The sequence below is a fragment of the Lissotriton helveticus genome, chromosome 7 (genome assembly GCF_964261635.1).
Source record: "Lissotriton helveticus chromosome 7, aLisHel1.1, whole genome shotgun sequence".
Lineage (NCBI taxonomy): Eukaryota > Metazoa > Chordata > Amphibia > Caudata > Salamandridae > Lissotriton > Lissotriton helveticus.
This window is the reverse complement of record NC_136068.1, coordinates 496,245,563-496,268,475: the sequence shown is the minus strand read 5'-3', so window position 1 is coordinate 496,268,475 and position 22,913 is coordinate 496,245,563.

Genomic DNA, 22,913 nt, shown 5'->3' with positions numbered 1-22,913 from the left:
CTCTCCTGGGTGCTCGCGCTCACACACGCGCTCACACACACACACGTGTGCTTACACACATGCGCTTACACACACACGCGCACACACACACATACGCGCACACACACACACACACACACACACACTGCATACACACGCTCACACACACACACACGCGCACACACCCCCAACCTACTCACGGGCTCACGCGCGCACACACACACAGTCACACGCTCGCATCCACACACTCGAAGTGCCCATCTCCTGTCCTGCAAGCCTGATGCTCAAAAAAACAGTGTTTACACGTCCCCCTACTCACTGGGCTGACTCAGGACTCCCCTGCTGCTCTCCAGGCCGGTCTTTCCTCCTCAGGTGTGCAGGGTCAGTGGCTCAGGCTCGGCAGCAGGCGGGGTGCTCCATGAGCACGGGAGCCCCGCAGGCTCACATGCTCACTCGCAGGAGCGCGGGGTAGGCTCCCGTCTGCTTCCTGTCTTCTTGAGGCCCCGCCCCGTCCCAACATAGGTTGCCTGGCTTCCTAGCCGGGCTGGTGATTTCCTCAAGACGATGGCAGACGACGGTGCGGTGCACTTCCCCCAGGGAACTGCACTGCAGAGCAATTGGCTGCCTAAGAGCATCGCTCTGCCGGATCGGAGACTAAGAACAGCAGTCCAGAAAGAGCCTCGTAAGGAAAAGGGATCAAAAAGGAAGTTCAATGCATCGGAACAGCAGCAGCAACCGATGGCACTGAAACATAGACACCAAAAGCAAGTACTGGATGGAAAATCAAGATGAAACCGCAACACGGAGGGATAAAGGTGCGATAACATGTGACACTGCCAGCACCAGCAAGTACCGATAAACTGTGCCGAAAGCCAGGATAGCACTCAGCCTAACCCTAATAACAACGAGTTGGACAACATATGCTGACACTGATGAGCAGCTGCAAGCGAGAATGTCACGGCGTCAGCGACGGTCTAGCGTTGGGATTGAGGCTGCCGGCTCCCCCGATTCGGTCTGGCAAACCCCCAAAATCATGCATGGGTAATTACGTGATACAGACCAAGGAAGGGGCGTGAAGCAGCCTGGGGGAGCACGAAGGTTTCTGGCGCGTTGGGAGGCACAGGGAGATTCAGTGAACTGAAAGCATCACCGTGCGCTGGTAAGCAAGGAGCTAAGAAAAGAAGCTGTGAGGGATGGGAGGTGTTGTGGAGGGCACTAGCAGATTAACTGAACTGAATGCAGAGTTGTGCGCTGGCAAGTAACGAGGAGAGGGCTAAAGAAAAAGTAGCGCTAGAGGAGGCATGGGGTGTGCTGTGTATGGATGGTAGCGGTTTGTTAGCCTTTCTATGGCCAGAGATTGCCACTGCTCTTTAGAACTGTGAGCTGGCTGGTGCCACATTGAATAAATAGGGTGTAGGGAGCAGGGAGCCCCAACTGCACCCCTGGGCCTGGCTCGCTGTTCACTGCGGTGTACACCTGCCTCTTGCCACGTAACAGCTGGGAACCGGGCTGCGGGGCTGCACCACAGGGGACATCGCGGACCAAGCGGCCGAGAGCCCCCGGCCGGAACAAGCGCATAATTGTTGAAAAAGCCCTCCCCCAGCTGCTGCGTGTGAGGGCACCGGCTCTGGTCTTCCTTTACCCGCCAGAGGCGTGCGGTTAAAAGTCGAGGCTAGCCTGTGATCAATAGTTGCTCCCGAGCTTCGGGGAGAGCACGCGAGCAGGCCCCAGTATCGGCAGAGGGCAGGAGCAAGCGCTCCGGAGTCGGCCCGCCGTGGGAGAGGCGCCAAGGCCGAACGGTGAGGTACTGGCCATCTGTATTTCAGTGACGTGGGCACACACGCGAGCCTCTGGTCGACGGGGGCATAGAAGATAAAGAGAAATAGCACAGAACAGCTGGTGCATACCTGATACATTCTATATATGGACCTGTGTTACATGGACACATTTACAAGTTCTAGCGGATCAACACAACCTTTCACCCTTCACGTGTGGGTAAGGTGAGGTCCTATAGCTCCAAGAGTCAGGTTGAGATGAAAGTGCGCTTTAAAAACGTGTCTCCGTGTCGTGTATGTATATTATAGTGTTACAACGGAAGTTCGCCCTGTCCTTAACCTAGGGTATCTGTTTACACGTTCTGCACGCATTCTGTGGCATAGCGTTGGATGGTGCAGCATGTGCAGTGACACCAAGGCACAAAGATATCAGATACTGTACCCCAATAATGGCTGGATTTTAGTACCTGACGGGGGCATTTTCCGTGCTTGCATTGAGGCAAGTGCCACATCTACAATCCCACCGTGTGGAGCACCTTAAGTGACACAGTTGAGTATCCAGAAAACACATCTGTTCTCCCCTAGGGTGGCCCCTCTGTGCTGCAGCTTCTTGGCTGGGTTTGGTGCCTTCTCCAAAGACCGCTTACAGTATCCACCCCCCGTTGTGAGGGAGCGGACTGTCACAGACTCGTTGCCTCGCTCCCGCCTCACAGCAGAGCAAAGCCCGGGAGGCCGTTTTATGCCTCCCTACATGAGGACTGGATGTCAGCGGCTCGCCCTGACCGAGTCTGCTGCGGCTGGGGAGGGAATGTACCATGGGGATAGTAGAAGCACCATGTCCCTCTGCCACCAGCGTGAGGAAACGTACAAGATCACATGTCACATGAGCGATGTTCTTGCGGGAAACGGACTGTCCTAATCTTAGCCAGAGGCTTAGCTATCATTCACAAGAAGGTGTGAGGTACTGTGATGACGTGCGAAGCACCATATTACTGTACCGCAATGTTCCTAAAAGCGAGTCACACCAAACAAGCATGTTGGCTTTTAAAATACAACACAGTGTGTTTCTGTCTGCCAGACAGAATACCACACGAATACATGATAAAACTGCTATCTCCCTTACTCTATCTATCGCCCTCACTCTATCTATCTATCGCCCTCACTCTATCTATCTATCGCCCTCACTCTATCTATCTATCGCCCTCACTCTATCTATCGCCCTCAGTCTATCTATCGCTCTCAGTCTATCTATCGCTCTCAGTCTATCTATCGCCCTCACTCTATCTATCGCCCTCACTCTATCTATCTATCGCCCTCACTCTATCTACCTATCGCCCTCACTCTATCTATCTATCGCCCTCACTCTATCTATCTATCGCCCTCTATCTATCGCCCTCTATCTATCGCCCTCTATCACCCTCACTCTATCTAGCTCTCTATCGCCCTCACTCTATCTATCTATCGCCATCACTCTATCTATCTATCGCCCTCTATTTATATATCGCCCTCACTCTATCTATCTATCGCCCTCACTCTATCTATTGCCCTCTATCTATCTAAGTATCGCCCTCACTCTATCTATCTATCTATCTGTCTATCTATCGCCCTCACTCTATCTATCTATCGCACTCACGCTATCTATCACAATCACTCTATCTATCTGTCTATCTATCGCCCTCCCTCTATCTATCTAACGCCCTCCCTCTATCTATCTATCGCCCTCCCTCTATCTATCTATCGCCCTCCCTCTATCTATCTATCGCCCTCACTCGATCTATCTATCGCACTCACTCGATCTATCTATCGCACTCACTCTATCTATCTATCGTATCACCACAGCATCACTCAGCACGACCACAGCATCACTCAGGGGCACCACAACATCACTATGCGCTACCACAGTATCACTGAACGCCACAGCATCACTCGTTGCCACCACAACATCACTCGTCTCCACCACAACATCGCTCCTCGCCACCACAACATCAATCTGTGCAACCATTCAACAACAACTGGTTCAAATATGTTCTATCAATGTTTTAAGCTTTATTACAAATGTCACAAAAAGATGTTAATATTTCACTTCTGTTCTTGGATTTTTCTCACAATAAAATACACTGAACATAATCTTCACAAGTTATTTACAAAAGTTTAAGCTATTGGCATTATAAATTACAATAACTTTTATTTAAGTATGATTTATTAAAACCAATTAAAAGCCATTGTTATTTGTAATATCAATACATCTAAGTCACGTAAATACAACACATATTGCATTAAAATGCTATAGGTGTCACATTTGCGAAAGTTAAAACTGTTGGCATTGTAAATAACAAAGCTATTCATTTCGCTATTTTCAAAACCAACACATAAATAAAAAATGTCATTTACAATACCAATAGCTCAAACTTTCTTAATGCGAGACCTATTGCATTGCAAATGCTTGTTATACTAATTTTCATTATTGTTTTATTTCAACAGTTTGTGTCTTATGGAGAATCTTCAGGGGTCTATACAGATGACCCCCTGCTGATTTCAGAGTGTTGTCGACTTTTCAGACATGTAGAGCTTTCTGGGATCACCCATGAGTTTCACACTGTTTCCACCACCAACTGCATGTTGGTTTAAACTTCACAAATTGGGAAAAATGGACTACCTCTAAAAAAAATGCATAATTGGTGGTAAAATGATTGATTGTTTTTTTTATAAAACTCTGCTTTGTCCTGAAAGTTAGGAAGATGGTTATTCTAGCACTGCAAACCTTTTGTGGATGCCATGTTTAGGAGAAAAAAGACTCATTTTTGCCCAGCACTTTGTTTCCATTTTTAATCCCATAAAACAAAATGTAACTATATTTTGGCTATTTTCTCTGTTCCCTGCAGTGGAATATTTTCTCTGTTCCCTGCAGGGAAATCACAAAACCCTAGAATGCCATGGATGTTCAAAAAAAGGACTCACGTTTGGTGTGTATACCCTTTGTGAAAAAAAGTTATGAAGGTTTAACCTCAAGCTGCTCCAAACATCAAAAAAAGAGCTTAACACCGGTGGGAAAAAACTACCAGGCAAGTGGTTAATAAAGCAAACCTGCCAAATCGTTGACAAGGTGCAATGCTGAAAGCCCTGGCCTTGTTACGCAACTTGCACTTTTGTCCGAAGAGGACTCTACCAGTATCATTGGCTCCTGGGCCTTCTCAGAGGGGTCTCCTCCTTCCTCCACCTGAAAGGTGCATTAGGCTAAGCAAACCCCCGTTCAAACTTTGGGATGCTTGATGACTGATTTTATAATGTGTTCTGTCTGGCTGTCTTCTAGGCAGTGAATTCCGCTCTATCCCTACGCATTGACTGGCTTTAAATTCAGTTGACTGATTCAGCCAGAATCATGGTCATTGCCCACTCCAATAGATATATTGCACATCTGCTGCTTCCTTCTACTGCAAGTACTCTATCCACAACACAGACTTTAAATTACAAGGCATTTTGCAGGGACCTAGGCAGAGAATGATGATTTTGTTTGGCTGTGCCCAGGTGATTTTCTGACCCTTTGTCTCATTCTGACTAATATCTTGAACACATTCTCCCCCAGAGTCTGACAAGAACTCCGATAAGTCACATATGTTACCATCCCACTCCTCCGGATTCCAGTCTAAACCAGACTTAGCACTAGCCAATTGCACCTGCCTTTTGTTAACCCTTCCTCTTCGCTTTTTCTATTTGTATTGTGCTACACGTATCGCTGCCTTTTCAGCCACAAGTTGATAAGTTTCCAATTGGTTTTGCAATAATTTATTCTGACATGACAACATTACAGAAGTTTTCTAGGCTCCTACTAGCTGTTTTTCCATCTTTTCACACTCTTTCTAACTGAATACATTTTTCATGCATTTTCCTATAAGCATTTACGAGGATCCAGCCTCTTTGACCCAATGTACAAAACTCGTTCCCTTTTTCATGTGGCACTTTTTGCAACCAAATTAAAACATTTTCAAACATGCACTCTGATTCTCATTCAGCCCAGCACAATGCAACCACTGATGAGCAAGCTGACTATATTGAACTCTTTTCTATCCTGGTATTTCATTTGGTATCTGGGAACCTGCTTTATCCCTTTGTGTTTTTCTGCCAAACATTCTTTCCCTTTCACTACGAACCCTGCAGTCTGCGCCGAAATGTCTTGCTTTCCTTTCAGAATACCTGAGCAAGACTTCAAAACACCAGGAAATAAGACTCTGCACACTTTAACATGCAATGTAGTAAAACTAAATATTTATTTCAGTAAGTTCCCATATATCAAATAGCAATAATGCATATGCAAAATAAATGCATTTAGTAAATGTATATACACAAGAATAAATGCCTGGAAAGATAATTGTATGTACACAAGAATAAGTAATTAGAACATGAAATACTTCACATGCTGTTTGTCTTGCATCATCCTGCCAGCTTGACTGGAAGAACCCGGAGACAGTCTCGACGAGAGCCCTCAACCGGGACACAGTTTCCAGGTGGTGCGTCCACCCCTGAAAAGAGTTCTTGTCAAAACACCAAGAGGTCTCCGCCTTCATACTCTTTACCAACACAGAGAGAGGCTTCTAGAAGCCTCCACTCCCTTCATCTGCACTGTAGGTGCTGGCTGCACTCTCTGCATCAAGGTCACTCACCAGAGCTGGCCAGGCTTCAACGAGAGCTGAGGCAGAGTTCTTCACTTTCTCATCCTTGGGCTATGCAGGGCCCACTGTCTGTTCTAAAAGTTTATCTCTCTGCTCGGAGAAGTGAAAAACAAATATGTGTGTGTTTTCCCAAGTAACCTAGCCTTCCTGTGCTCGCAGAGGAAAGAGAGGGCCAGACAGACACAAGATTAAACCGTTTTCACAAAATGCGGCTAAAGCAACATGGAGTCAATGGTCACCACAGATCTCTCAATATATAAATGCATGTAGCTTTACATTCGCGCATGTGCATGTGTGCCCCCAACTTTGGCAGAAATTAAAAAAGTACTATAGCTGTCACAGGGACGGCTATGTCTCACTCTCACTCCACAAACTCATAAGTGCAAAGGGGATTGCTGGACCCAGGAGGAGATTGCGCTCCCACCTGAGGAAAAAACTGATGACGTAAATGATTAGGCAATGGTGGGTGGAGCATCTTTATGGATGAAAGAACTCGTACTTGTCAGCTGTTTTGAAAGTGTTCACATGCCTGTGAATTGCTACAGTCACACAGGAAAACATTTTTCGTTTAAAATGCACAATATCATTAGACAAGATAGGAAATAATATTAGTGAATCAAGATGGGTACTTAACTGGCTGTGCAGCAGCAAAGAAAGACGGTTACGAAATGGTGGTTCCAACTTCTAAAGGACTGGGTTGTCAGGGATGGGAGCATGTGACTATTGGTGACTTAGGGCTCATGGTAAATGTAGTTGTTTCTAATACTTTATTGTAATCGGCTGCTGGTAATTTTGAGGTAAAGAGAGAGAAAGTATAATCAGAGCTTCCTGTACTAACATAGAATGGCTAACACATCTCATGTACTTTGTTTGGGTGTTGGGGGAAACTGGCACCAGGAATGAACCACTGAAGTTTAATCCCAGCCTTCTGGGGAAATAAACAGATCACAATGCATGTCAATCTTTTCCTGCAATACCTGCTGTTGTACCAGTAATGGAACTCATACACACATCTGCTAATGCATCTCAATCCTGGTCTTATCCAGCTCCTGCTATTTCAGTATAGGTATGCATGGCTTTGCCAATGCATCTCAGTCCTTACCAACTTGTCACTTTTATTGTAGCACTAGAGTCAATTGTGTTTACAGCACATATCAATTTTAACTTTCAGCCTCATTTAATTCCAAAATGTGGGTTTCATGAACCTATTCACTGCAGCTCCATTGATGTGCCAGTACTTAGCCCTTTCCACATAACCCTCTGCCAATGTGTCTCTTTTATCCCATGTAGTGCCCACTCTTCAGAGCTCTGGTTCTGAATCTCATTCATGGCTCTGCCACTGCTCCCTAATCCTGACCGACAGAACCATGCTACCCAGGTATTGAGACCTACGATTTTTCCAACCGCCTGCTTTCCCTGATCATGGCTCCACAGCTTGACCAGAGTACATTTATTTGCAGTTTTATATAGCACAAAATTGTCCCAAAGGCATTAGAGTGCTTTACATGAGCACCAGATCACATATCACAGTTGTATGTTTTTTTTAGGCAAGCAGAGATTAAGTGATTTGCCCAGAGACAATGTCGGTCTTGAGCCTAGTTTCCCACTTACAAAGTTGGCAGCGCTGGCTGTTGGCCACTCTGAACAATTCTGTCCTGTAATCCTTTGCCATTCCAATTCTGAGACCCACAAACTCATCTTAGAATGGACTTCAAAAGCGACCTGCTTAATAATAATAATAATAATAATAATAACTTTATTGCATGATTTAAAAAAAAAACCCTTGCAAGTTACAAAAGATAAGAAATTATTGCACATTTAAAAAGAAGATAAAACCCCAGTTCGATTTAAAAATGTCCTCAGTGTCGCCCATGTTTGCAGAGTGCTTGATTATAGTTGCCCTTTTGCCGACACATAAGATGTAACCCTTTGTGGGAATGTAGTAGTATTCCAAAGTTAAAAGTAGACCCCCATTCTTAGTAAAAGACGCCCAGCCCCCCATTTTTGCAGACTGCACAATCGTCATTTCACTTCCGCCACCACATTAGTTTTGGCCCTTTTGGCTCGTTGAAAATGATGTTTGAAAATCTAATCCCGGAGTGTGCTGATCTGCGCACTGAGCCCCTCTTGACCTACAAGGAGGTACTGCCGTTTTTTTCTGGTGGTGGTTGCTGCTAATGGATCGCCTCCCCTAGTTTTATTGCAGCATGTTTCATAAACCTTACTAGGGCACAGTTTAGGCTAATGTTCCGTGGATCGAAGCAGGCCAATACTGCGGCTCTGCATGATCTGACCTCGTTGTTAATCCAGCCTCTCCATAAAAGGGACATTCTTTCCTTCAACAGGCTTGGACACAGGCAAAGAATATGTATAATGTCTTCCCTTTGGTTTCCACAGAGCCAACAGAATTGCTGGACTTGTTCTCTTTTCCATTTGGGAAGATGGCTGGACAAGTTAATCACTCCCATTCTTAGTTATAGAAAGCACAGTTTGGTGCGTGTGGTAAATTGCAGAATTAGATATCCCTGAGGCTTCAGCTGGTCGTACGATCTTAGAGTCATCCAGCCATGACTTCTTCTTGTGAGACTTGCCTTATCTTGTAATAAGAAGAGTTTTTTTACATTTATTTTTGCTAGCCTTTTGAATTCGTTTTGACTGACTTGTAAATTCCAGACTTCATTCAGGCTTAGTGTTTTGAGTCCTCTTGCCCAGTAATCGTACCATGCCCGCCATTGTTTCGTGTGCAAATTTGACCATAGGTGTTGCGCTAAGCTGCCTTCTTTTGACGACCTCAAAAGCGACCTGCAGCATTAGATGCTGGTCTGGTACTGGATCTTAGACGCAGGCTGGCCATTGCACATCGATCATACCTTGCTTCACCTCTGCTGTTTCAATACCTGGATGCATGTATATCTCTGCCATTGCATCACAATCAGACCTGAGGTTGTCTACCAATTTTTACTAGGCTCAACACATAGCTCTTTCAATGCACCGCAGTTCTGACCAGAGCACTCTCCACTTTAATTATTGGTGACATGCCTAACTCTCCTGGAATAACTCCTTTGACCTCCAACAGCCCATGATGTTCCAGGCGGATCACTGAAATATTATCGACGGTCAATATATCGAGTTGCCAAAATATTGTTGATAAATTATCGACGACAATAATATCGAGTTTCTATACTTATTTAACAAACTACTAAAATATCGAGTAAAAAATATCGAGTCTAAAAATATCAACATCACTAATATAGACAACCAATATATCGACTACAAATATATCGTTTTTAAGCTAAATAAAACTAACACTACAAAAATATCGACAGCAAATATATAGACAACAAAAATATCGACTTTTGATGAATTTCGACTTAGGATTATAAACATTAAGGGGTCGATTAGGATCGCGGACGGACTTGAGTCCGTCCGCGACCCCTGAGGAGGAGGGAACGTCCGCATGGGCTGCGGCGTTCCCTCCGATCTGATTAGGATGTGACCGCCAGGGTGGCGGTCACATCCTCTATCTCTAACATTGTGGCGGGTGCAGCTTCAAGCTGCACCCGCCCCAATGTAAAAAATGCATGCACAGCATTTGCGTGCACAAAGCGGCAGGCACCGCGCGGTGCCTGCTGCATTGTGCACGCAAATGCAGGGGGGTACCATAGGTACCCCCCATGTGCACCCCCCACCACCCCTTCACCCAGGGGGCCCGCAACGGGCCCCCGAAGTGAAGGTCCGTATGCTTTTTCACGGCGGAAAAGCCGCCGTGGAAAAGCATAGAATTGCAGACATCCTAATATGCCTGGCGGTGTCTGATAGACACCACCAGACATGTTAGTGCTTTTCCGCCGTGGCCGCCTTCCGACCGCGGCGGAAAAGCTGCGGACAGATTATCAGACCCACCAGCCATCCTAATTTGGTGGTGGGTCTGTGGAGGCTCCGCTGCGGTTTTCCCGCATCCTCCGGGCCGGCGGTGGCTTCCGCCGGCCCAGAGGATGCGGGAATTCCGCAATCATAATGACCCCCTATATATGTAAAATACAATATAAACCTTCTTGTAAAATACATTACACAATCCAAAATATATATTACATGTTAAATAACATTTTTTTTAAACATTTAAATGTGTTAACATTTTTCCTACATATCATGAAAACATTGCTATTAATATATAAATATTTCTAAATCATTCTACATATATTATGACATTATTATTACATATATTTAAAATAAATTAAATAACTAACCAGCTTTAATGCAAAACTCTTCATAAATCACCATTCCCACATTAACAAACAAACCAATTAATTGTAAAAAAATTCAAACTAGCCAATAAAATGCTCCCTTTCTTAAAACAACCAATAAAATGAGAGAACACAAAAAATACACACTATAAACGAAGTACATTCCTACTACCATTTGTTGCTGCTAACTCTATAGAAAGAAGTAGGCAACACTTTGGCCAACTTGTTCCTGATGAATCTACATTACAAACCAAGATCGCTACCAATTTAATCAAGTAAGTTAAACTTTATTTTTATAATACACAAGTAGTAGGCTAAAAATGTAACTCTATCTTCTAACTGTTTAAATAACATTTATTTCTCTCATTCAACATTTCTTATATAGACATCTCCTAAACACATCAAAAAACCTACTCCTATTTCTTTACCACTAATTACTGATTGTAAGTATATATAAATGTTCTCTAATACACCAACTGCTGTTGTTAAAAAATATTTTCTAATAGCCATTCTTTATTTACTCTATCTCTTTAGCAGATAATCAGAAAACATCCTAATTCTACTCAACTAAATTTAAAGACTACACAAGTTAAACAAGTAAGTATATGTGTACATTTCCTAAAAGGCCCTAAAATACTAAATCAATTTCCTAAACAGCATTTCTTGTTTATTCTATCTTCCTTACAGATATTCTAAAGACATCCTACATCTACTATACCAAAGGCAAAGACTACACAATTTAAAAAAGTAAGTATATTTGTAGAATTCCTAAAAGACCCTAAAATGCTGACGATATCTTCTAAACACCATTTAACATTTATTCTATCTTCTCTACAGATATTCAGAATACATCCTACATCTACTCTACCTAAAGCAAACACTACACAATTTAAACAAGTAAGTATATGTATTTACTGCCTCAAATTCCCTAAAATTATAAATCTATTTACTAATAAGCATTTCATGTTTATTCTATCTTCTCTACAGATATTCACATTACATCCTTCATCTACTCCACCACACTCAACAATTTAAACAAGTAAGTATATCTAATAATTCCCTAAAATACCCTAAAAAGCTAAATATAATACAGCTTTCTCCTAGAAAACTTTCAAAACATTTTTTTTAAATCGCTTATAATTTTTTACTTTTTCTACCAGCAGGAAAACAAGAAGAACATACAAGAAATAAATTGAAAACACAGTTTCTGCATTTCTCAATACAAGATTTACCAACTGTAAGTATAAACAGTGAAATATAAATGTGTAAAACAGAAACAAAATTAGTTTTTGTAATGTCACAGAAAAATAATTTGTTGTTATGTTATATGGGGTATGTTTATAATCAAGAAAGACAAACAGGAAGAAAAGTATTCTGGAAATGTACCAAATACTATTCAAACAAATGCTATGGTAGGGCTACTACTGAAGAGACAAATGTATTATTTACCAGGGAACACAATCACCCCCCCCCCCCAATGTCACAGAGATAGAGATAAGGGATGCTTTGGAAACAATAAAAACAGCAAGCACAGGGAGTGACAAACCTACCACACAAATCCTAAAAGAAGAACTGTAAAAAATTCCAGCCCATGCTTCAGGGCAGCTCTCCTCAATTGACTCCCTTAAACGTACAATAGCACGCGCAAAAAGACTAACTACCACAACACAACCTAACCCTACAACCTTTGAAGAAATTGTAATTTCCCCAGAAATGAGCGTTACACATAGTAATGAAAAATGTGTACTTTTTGACAATGAAAGCCCCACCAACAGAATAATAATGTTTGCAGCTGCAACAAATTTAAGGAAAATACAACAATGCGATCAATGGATGATGGATGGGACTTTTAAACCATGTCCCAAACCATTTTATCAGCTATATACCATACATGGATTATACCATCACAACAATATCCCTTTTATTTACTGTTTGTTACCTAACAAACAACAAAATACATATACTGAAATATTAAATGTAATCAAAAATGAAATCGATAATTATTTTCCCCAGAAAATAATTATTGATTTCGAGCTAGCTATGATTAATAGCATTTTGAAAACATTTCCCCACACAGCAATCCAAGGTTGCTACTACCACTTCAATCAAAGTATATGGAGACATCTCCAGAAATCCACCTTAAGCATTCAATACTCAACTGATAGCAACTTTGTATACCAAATAAAAAAGTTATTAGCACTAGCCTATGTTCCAGTTACTGATGTAGAGGAACACTATAACTTACTAATTGACAGCACATACTACAAAAAGTATGAAGATAAACTGGCCCCACGACTAGACTATTTTGACGATACTTGGGTGGGAAGGTTACATAGATCTGGGCACCGACGCCAACCAAAATTCCCCATACCTTGGTGGAATGTCTATCTAAGTACATTAAACCAAGAGGCAAAAACTAATAACAGTGTTGAAGGATGGCACAATGCATTCCAAGCTACCACTAACAGAGCCAAACCCAGGGCCGGACTGGTTATTCCGGGCACCGGGCAATCCCCCGGTAGGCTGGACGGGGTGGGGGCCGGTTTTGAGACAGGGGGCCGGTTCTGTTGTTCGGGCCGATTTCGGTCCAAATCGTCCCCAACAACAGAACACAGTGACCTCCGTGCTCCAAAGCGTGTCCGCTGATTTTCATTTCAGGCAGCGCACGCATGCTCTTTAATTTCTGCTCTGTGAGAGTTCCTGAAACGGACTTTCAGATTCAGTGTTTCTCTCTAAGAAACACTGCACATGCGCTGGGCGCACATAACTGCCAACCACCCACTGTCTATTGCGAAGGGAAGTGGCACCCCTTGCAGTTTCCGAATCCCAATGCACTGCAGCAAGACCCGTTAACATCAACCTACAACCTTAATCCTACCTCGGACGCAGAGTGCCGCAGCCCGGAGTTTAAAATAGGAGGCAGACGTAGGTGGTTCTTTTTTCCCCTCCTCTGATACGCCCTTTTCTCTCACGTCACAGGATGGGGTTGGATTTGTGACAGCTGGAATGCTCTCTTAAAATGAGCGCTACACGTTCTAAATGTCCTCTTCCCTGACCCTGCACGTGGTTTTCAGCTCGTGCCTCCCAACTGCGTCATAACATTCTAGCCGGCTGTGCAGGGCAAGAGTTACCGACTGTCTGCAAGGTGAGATGTATTTGTTTGTATTGTGTGTATTTGTGAGGCATAGCTTGGTAGGAGCAGCAAGGAACAAAAACATTTTTCTATTTTATTGCATTATGTGCGAAAGATTATGTTTGTGCGTTATTAGAGACTTATTTTCCTTGAGATCGCTGGCGAAATTCCATTGTTAATTATCTCAAACTTTCTGCTGCCAAGATGCACAAAATTTAAAATATGGTTTGAGTTTTAATCATTTGAATTGTGTCTTGAGAAGAAGGGCAGTGGCATGTTCTAGGCCAAAAAGAACACTGCATGTGATACAGTGCTCTTTCTAATTAGGCAACGATGTTTTATTAGCGAGACTTTGCTAAAGGAAAGCAACATGGCTCACATCAAGCAACCCGTATTTATGCCTTGCACAAAACCGGGCCTACTGATCACTTCAGAGTACTTTATTTCATGATTTTGTTAGAATGGCACTATTACCTTTTTTTTAAAAAGCGCACTCTTATCCAACACAACAGTATATTAGCAATACATTATGGATTCACAATGCTGCTGACAAGGTTCTTCATGTGTCAGGGAAGAATGCTTACTTGCTGGCCACACTATGTGTGTTATGTTTTGTGTGATATTGCCTATGCCAAACATTCTGTGTGTGCTTGAGGTTCTGTGTTCTAAAACTCTTGCAACCTGCACTGTTTCTGTGTGTTATATAAGCTTTTGCTGGTGCTGTCTGTGCTGAGCATATGTATGTAAAATTGGTTAATTAGAGGATGAAATGAGGAATCAAGTGATAGAGTAGTTAGGTGGGTTTATTAAAACCTCATCCCAGGAACAGCCATCAGTAACTGACTCAGTCAGAATTTACAAGCAAGTACATTCTCAGAATATAGAATGTGGGAAAGGAACATGGGGAATTAAAGGGGAAATATGCAAAACATCACACATCTCCCTCTTATACAGAAATATCAATAAACGTTAAAACAATAAAGAGTAAGGGCTCAGTAGAACATAAACTTAAACATAGTCCTTCAGATAAGCAGGAGCTTTCCGTGCTCTTAGACTTCTCCTGGAAGGAACCGAGGACCTGTGAGAAGAAAGATTAGTGTCTAAACGAGCTCCAATACACAGATTTTCATCATACGCAGAAGCATGAGAAGATACCAAATCAGCATTAACAACTACAATTCGACTCTTATTCCAGATTCTACCATCATCAGTTTTAACAGCATTTTTAAAAATCTTGACAACCGATCTGATGTCAGTGTACTTGGACCAAGGTTTACATCCTACAGGGGTCTTAATTCTCACAACATCACCCACCTTGACCTCACATGGAAATGCACTTTTTCTGAGATCAAAGTTTGTCTTCCGAGCATCTTGTTTGAGGACTTCCTTGGTTCTCCAATCACCAACATCATTATCAACAAGACCCTTGTTGAGGCACATCCACCCAGGACACAACAAAGTGTTAGGAGCCCTCCCTTTGAACAACTCAAATGGAGACCTACCAGTAGTGGAATGAGGGGCAAAACGATAAACATTAATCCTGTCCTGTAAAGTGGACTTCCAATCTAAACCAGAAGAGCGAGCAAGTTGTATGGATTCTTTTAGAGTCCTATTAACTCTCTCCACAGCACCATTTGTTTCAGGATGATAAAGTGAACACTTTTTATGGTTTATACCACACTTTCTCAGATAGTCAGCGAACAGAGAGGAACAAAATTGAGGACCATTGTCAGACAAAAGACTATTGGGAAAGCTTTCCTTATTAAATATACACTCTAAAAATTTGATGATGGAATTAGAAGTAATTTCTCTGACAGCAGAAACTTCAATCCATCTTGAGTATAGATCAATTAAGACAATAAGATAAGGAGTATCAGAAACTCCAGAGAGAGGACCAAGAATGTCAATTGCAATCTCATCCCATGGATGAGCAGGTAAAGCCCTTTTCACCATAGGCATTTGTCTTGTTTTTAAAATTTTGTCACTAGAGCAACATTCTGGACATTCACGGACCATTCTCTCAATCTCTAAGTCCATGCCAGGCCACCAGAACTGCATTCTAAGAAACTCTTTAGTCTTAACTATGCCCAGATGACCACAATGAGCATGAGACAACAGTTTATTCCTTAATGAGTAAGGAGGAACAAGCTTGGTTCCACGGGTTAAAAGACCATCATTTACTGACAGTTCATCAGCAACCAACAACCATGGTTTGTCCAAACGAGAGTTATTCTTCAAGGAAAGAATAACCTTTGAAATGTCCTCATCTTTCTCCAATTCAGATCTCCATTCAGACTCAACAATGGCACCATCAGTCACTTCACACACATTTACAAACTCTTCAGAATCACACACCTCATCTTGCTCAGAGTTCTCATTGTCAACCAACCTGGATAAACAATCTGCTGATCTGTTGGCAACCCCAGGGATATACTCAACTTCAAATTCAAATTCTTGTAATGAAACAATCCACCTTCTTATCCTGGATGAGATTGCATCTAAACCTTTTTTTGAAAAGACCTCTTTTAAAGGTTTATGATCAGACAAAACACAGATTTTAGTCCCCCAAATCAAATTCTTTAACTTTCTTAGTGCCCAAAAAATTGCTAAAGACTCCTTTTCTATTACAGAGTAATTCAACTCTGATCCTCTGAGACAACGGGAAGAACAACATATCAAAGAATCTTTTCCATCTTTCTTTTGAACTAAAACCGCACCAAGTCCCTTATCACTTGCGTCAGTAAACAAAATAGTGGGTAAACCAGGGACAAAGGCATGAAGTGAAGGTGCCCTATTCAAATCTTTTTTTAAGTTCAAGAATTCAGATTTACAATCAGATGACCAATTGAAAGTAGAATTTTTTACTGTTAATTTTCTTAAGTTGTGTGTTTTTTCTGCAAAATTAAAAATAAATTTCCCATCAAATTCTACCATACCCAAAAAAGAGAGAAGTTCATCTTTGCAAGTGGGTTCCTTCACTTTATCAATAGTTTCCACTAACTCCTTTTTTGGAAAAACTCCATTACATGTGATGCGATGACCCAGATAGTTAACCTCCTGTACCCCAAATTTACACTTTGTCCTTTTTAGAGTCATGCCTGCACTTTCTAACCGTTTCAAAACCATTGAAACACGAGTATCATGTTCATGAGCATTGCTACCATAAATTAATAAATCATCTTGGTAGCACTTTACACCAATTAACCCTCTCAAAATTCTCGACATTATTCTCTGAAAAACTGAGGCCGCAGAAACTAAGCCAAACGGCATTCTTTTGAACTTAAATGTACCCATCGGTGTAATGAAGGCAGTTAAGTCTTGGCATGAATCATCTAATTCCACCTGGTGGTAGGCAGAGGCAAGATCAAGAGTGGTAAAGTATCTTGCTCCTTCTAAAGTACAAATCATTTCATCTATGTTAGGAAGCGGGAACCTGTCCACTACCACCTCCTTGTTCAGTGACCTCAAATCAATGCAAAGGCGAATTTCACCCGTGGGTTTCTTCGCTATGACAACAGGAGCAAGCCATTCTGTAGCTTCTACTGGAACAATTATATTGCTCTTGATGAGCTTATCTAACTCATCTTGTACCTTGGCCTGTTCCGAGAGGGGAATCCTTCTAACTTTGGCTACAACTGGGAGAGCATTATCTTTCAGTTTGATCAAATGTTTATATCCACGCAAACACCCTAAATCATCTTTAAAGACGTTAGGAAATTTCTTGGCGAAGGTCAAGGATAAATCTACATTACTTGTAGTGCTAAGTGTATCAGATATTTCTTGAATCTGGACTTGAGGAGAAGCATTGGGATCAAGAGTGACCCCTAACTGTCGTTGATGCAACCAACCTAACAATGCATCTCCTTTTTTTGAAATATATACTTTTCCCACAATTATACGAGAGCCCAGTTCAATTTCAGCCAAAAAATATCCCAACATAGAGATTGGTTTTTCACTATAACCTAAAGGTACAATGTCACATTTAAACATTTTTACATGTCTCGCAAACAAATCATTGAACATTTTCTCATTTATGATAGTTATCTTTGAGCAAGAATCGAATTTTAAGTTTATCATGTTATTCTCTACCTTGACCAGAAACGAAGGATGATCAGATTCTTCATCATTTATCTCAAAACAAATAGATCTTACATGAGGCTGCGTCCACCTTCTCCTAGGATTATCACTGATTTGCGGTTTTGACCTGCAAAATTTAGCATAATGACCCTTTTTATTATACAAATTACAAGTTGTTTTCAAAGCAGGACAAATAGGAGAATTAGCTAGATGGTTAGTTTGACCACATCTGAAACAAGAAAATCTAACATTAGAAGAATTAGTTTGTCTAAAAGCTCTTTCTTCAAAATTTGCTCCATCCGTCTTTTTAACTTGACAAATTGTCTCATCAACTTATACTTCCTCTTTTGAATCAGAAGTAGAGGGTTTATCCTTCTCCCTTTTTAGTTCACCGACGCATTTCGTCATATGTTCAACTTGTTTGGCAATTTCCAGTACTTCTTCGAGAGGTGGTTCATCTTTTAACCAAAGTTCTTTTCTTATGTCATCATGTGCACATCTTAAAACAAACTGACCACGAATTCTCTCATCAAGGGATTGACCAAAATTACAAGAGGAAGCAAGTTTCCTCAAAGACGATACATAGTCTTCCACGGACTCATCTTTCTTTTGTTCTCTCAGACCAAAGTGATATCTTTCCATAATCGTACTGAGTCTAGGTAAGTAATGTCTGTCTAGTTGTACGATAGCTATCTCGTATTCATTCAGATTTCTTTGTTCTGCAGCTGAAAGGTCAGGTAAATGTTCTAGAACATCTTGACCCTCTCCTCCTAAGCAGTGTAACAAAAGTGAATGTTTTCTTTCTGCACTGAGATTTGTTCCACATACTCTCGCATAGTTTGCGAAAATCTTTTTCCACTTCTTCCATTTCACATTTGGTTCACCAGGACTGACCAGAAAAAAGGCAGGCTGAGTAACATTTTGCATCTTTGTACTGGATGTTGTATTTAAATATTTTAATTTCCAGAAAGTATTTCAATTAATTTGTTTATCAAATTGTAGTAATCCTCTGTTTATTCTCACCTTAAGTATCAAATTTATTAATCCTCTTAACTAAAAAACAGAAATCCTCCCTTCTATTTTTCTTGTTTGTTTTGTTTTATAGAATTGTCTTTGTAGCTCTGAAGTAAGTCTCTCTAATTTAATAAAAGAGTGCTCATTTGTCTAGTATCCACATTTGTAATTATGAGATCATACTGCTTTACAAACTATTATTGACTATAGGAAGCAGAACACTTAAACAAAAGACAGAATATTCCTTTGTCTAATGTTCTTTGCTTTATAATCCGTGTTCTTTGCTTTATGATCAGTGTTCGAATGGAGAAAGAATCTTTATTTGTCAAAGTAGCATTCTATCGTGCTCGTTCTAAAGTGTTGAAACGCACGGAAATTGACAATCTGAAACGCATCACGTTGGAACGCAGCGTAGCCGAGGGATCTGAAACGCTGCGCTCAGTTTCTAGATAAGCAGCGTCTGACGTATGGAAACAAGCAGCGTCTGACGTATGCGCGCGCAGCACCTTTGTGTGTAGCGCGAGCAATGCGCGAGCAAAGAAGAACGTTGTAGCGCGGGCAATGCGCGAGTAAAAAAGAACGTTGGGCTCGCGTTTTAATTAAAATCCTTTCTCATTTAATTTATTAAGTAAAGTAAATTTCCCTGGATACTTTTAATTTAATCATTTTCCTCCCCGAGTAATATGTTGAATCAGCCGCTGGGAAGTCAACGCTTATCATCTTGAGTTTAATTCCGCCGCTGGAGGAGAAAACGAGGTACTTTTCTTTAGTCGAGTTGTTCTGGTTGAGGTGTCCAATCGTCGCCAGTGTAAAATTGGTTAATTAGAGGATGAAATGAGGAATCAAGTGATAGAGTAGTTAGGTGGGTTTATTAAAACCTCATCCCAGGAACAGCCATCAGTAACTGACTCAGTCAGAATTTACAAGCAAGTACATTCTCAGAATATAGAATGTGGGAAAGGAACATGGGGAATTAAAGGGGAAATATGCAAAACATCACAATGTACATCACTGAAGATAGCACTTTGCTACCTTTGGTGAAGTCTATGTACGAGGAAATCTTGTTTTGCTCCGCCCTATGCTATACCTGTTTGTGTTTTGGAAAGCATGCACTGCTTCTCTCAAAATATAAACAGCTGATGTTTGCAGCTATAATCAATTTAGGACATATATTTCACACTGATATTCTAATGATCAACCTTGCTAATTTCTAGAGCATTATTCCTAGTGGTATAAGATATGTAAAGCCGGTATGGTGCATGTCTAACAAATCAGATATGTGCAGTGTCTGTTATTTCAGGACTACAGATTCAAAATGTATTCTGATTATTTTTATGACCTTGCTATCATTAGTTATAATTGATACTTAAGGTCTGATTATATGCTTTTGAGTAACTCCTCTTCTGATAGATTGTGCAATCTTTCAAATTTCAGGGAAAGCTATGCTTGCTCATTTTATTTGACTAGTGATCTGTGGAAGGAACAGAGAAGATAAAATCAAAGACAATAAGGGAGCTATTTTCAATATTTAGAAAAATAATATGAGCTTTTAGCAAATTCCGTAAATTATTTGAATCACCCAATCAACCTGTTGTTTTTTTTACCCATTGTTTTGGGGCAATTGAGCTAAAATGTTATTGTTTGGGTCAGATAATCCCAAATTTCTTTCTAGGCAGCTTGTGAGAGGTGGGCTTCCTTTCAACTTTATACTTTGAATTTTATGAGTGATAATGCACAAAAATGCATGTGAAACGTATGGTGTTATAGTAAGTTTGACCATTGTGGTGCAATATGGACCCTTTCTCTCTATTATTCTTAAAACATTGTGTCGGGGTTGAGGCCCTTATCAACCCCTCTTATAGAATATAGGCTTGTTTGAGAGACTCCCATGGAAGGTGTGATGAGTTACACCCCACCTCTTACAAAGTTCACCCGCCGCCACTGGCTTACGAGGTTCTCGTCACACGCGACGTATGCTTATATAGAGGATGCGCCGGGGTCCCGTGACCTTTGACCGCTTTCCTTGGCACTTCCACCAAACAAGGACCACCCAAGAGCACAAGGCAGGTTTGGTACCAAAACGAGCTGGGAGGGCAGCGGCACGCCATAATTTAATTCCCCCTGTCTTCCAGTGCTGCCCGCAGGTGAGTGCTATTTGTTTCTTCCTGGCCAGATCTGATGATTTATGGGTGGCGTGGTGGCAGTAGCACTGTAGTGTCTGGGCAGTGGGCCTGCATATTAAACACTGGGAGCCTCTCTTGTTTCGTCAATTGGTCAAAAGTTTTGAGTTTCCGACGTGATAAAGTTCTTCCCTTAGAGAAGTAGGTCAAATGATTTACTGCCACAGTTGTCTTTTAGTTCAAACTCCTGAAAAGATTCTCCCTTTGAATCCTTAGGTAATTAAGGCATTAGTGGGGGGGTACAGCGTTTCTAGTGAGACTTGGTTATTTTAATACAGGGTATCTATGGATTCTAGCCCAAACATCTCCAAATTATAGCTAATTCAAAACATGGGAGTGAGATAAATCTTGGCTTGCGGAATTGTGAGCCTGTTGCAAATTACACTGGTTACGGGGTGAGAAAAAGTCAATTTGTGTATCGCCTGGGCCTGGCCACCTGGGGCTGGGGGGCGACTGAGCCGGGGGGGGGGGGCAGAAGTTTCAAAAGCAAGAGGGGCCTAAGGAAGGAAGGGGCAAGGGAGCTACTAGGCCCTGGCCCGGTTCCGCAGCGCAGAGGCACTGGCTTGTGTTTGTTGCTTAATTTGAATGTGAGCAGGGAGCGAGGTGGTGGCTGGCCTCAGGCTCAGCCTGGCACTCCAGCACGGGTTTATCGCCTACTGCCTGACACGTGGAGCCTGGCCCTGACACTGAAAGCCGCAGGACTGACTGTGCAGCGCTGATTGACAGTCTAGTTCACGGTGCGATGTGCGTCCCCGGTCATGTGCAGTGCCTGTTTATTCAAACTCCCAGAAAAACTATGCACATTAATCAGAAACATCTCTGTCACTGTGTAAGGAATCTTGATTAATGTGTTATAAATGTGGTTTACATTTTACTTGTGAGATGCAATGCATCGTCAAACTGTAAGCAGCAATATTTCCTGGTACTAAACGCCCGTGTATATTTCTGTGTAGTTAGTTAAAGGGTTTTCGTGTAGCATGATGCCTGCCTGCCAGTAGTCCACACCTGCCAGCCACCTTTGGGGAACTTGAATACATTTCTAATTGGTTACTAAGATTTGCTTAATTAACTGTCATGTGTTAAGTTTAGGGATTTAGGGGTCTAGGGAGGCCTGTTTTGCTCCAGTACTCAGTCACTCACCAGCATGGCGTTTTCCACTTTACCGCTAACCAGACAGTAGATGCCAGGCGCTACACATGTACCCTCAAATCCTTACTTTCTTGGTAACCTGAGGCCAGGGCTTTAGCTGGGATTAGAAAACTGGGGGGTCTCTCAAAGAGGCCTGGCCGATATAATTAAGGGCGCGGCTTTAAACACAATTAAGTTAGAAATCTGTGTTTAGCATTAAGTGCTGGTATTTTGCTGCTTCTGTCTTTGCATCCAGATATATATTACAACAAGTAAAATTACACCCACATCAAGCCATTACTAATGGCTTTGTCAATGGTTGTAAGTTGCATAAGATAAATAAGCAACAATAATGGTATATTTGTAAAAATAGTTACAATGGTACAGTTCTGAAATGAAGAGACTTTGAAAGAACTGTAACGAGTTCCTTTAAAGACACATCAAAGGCAGTGAAGGGTATTACTGCTTCCAAGTCAAGATTACTTTTTTTCACTCAGAGGGTGATGGCAATAATAGAGAGCCCGAAAGGGACCCGTCTCAGCACCTCCTTTTGACCTGGCCCACTTAAAGCCCTGCCTAAGCCAAATATGCAGCTCATGATAGTGTGAAAAACCTACGTGTGTGTAGCTAGCTGCCTGTTGGGTGGGTTGCATTTCTAATGTGCTGCACGTCGGTTGCAGTGGCCTGTGGAGGACATGAATGGGGTGCAATGGACT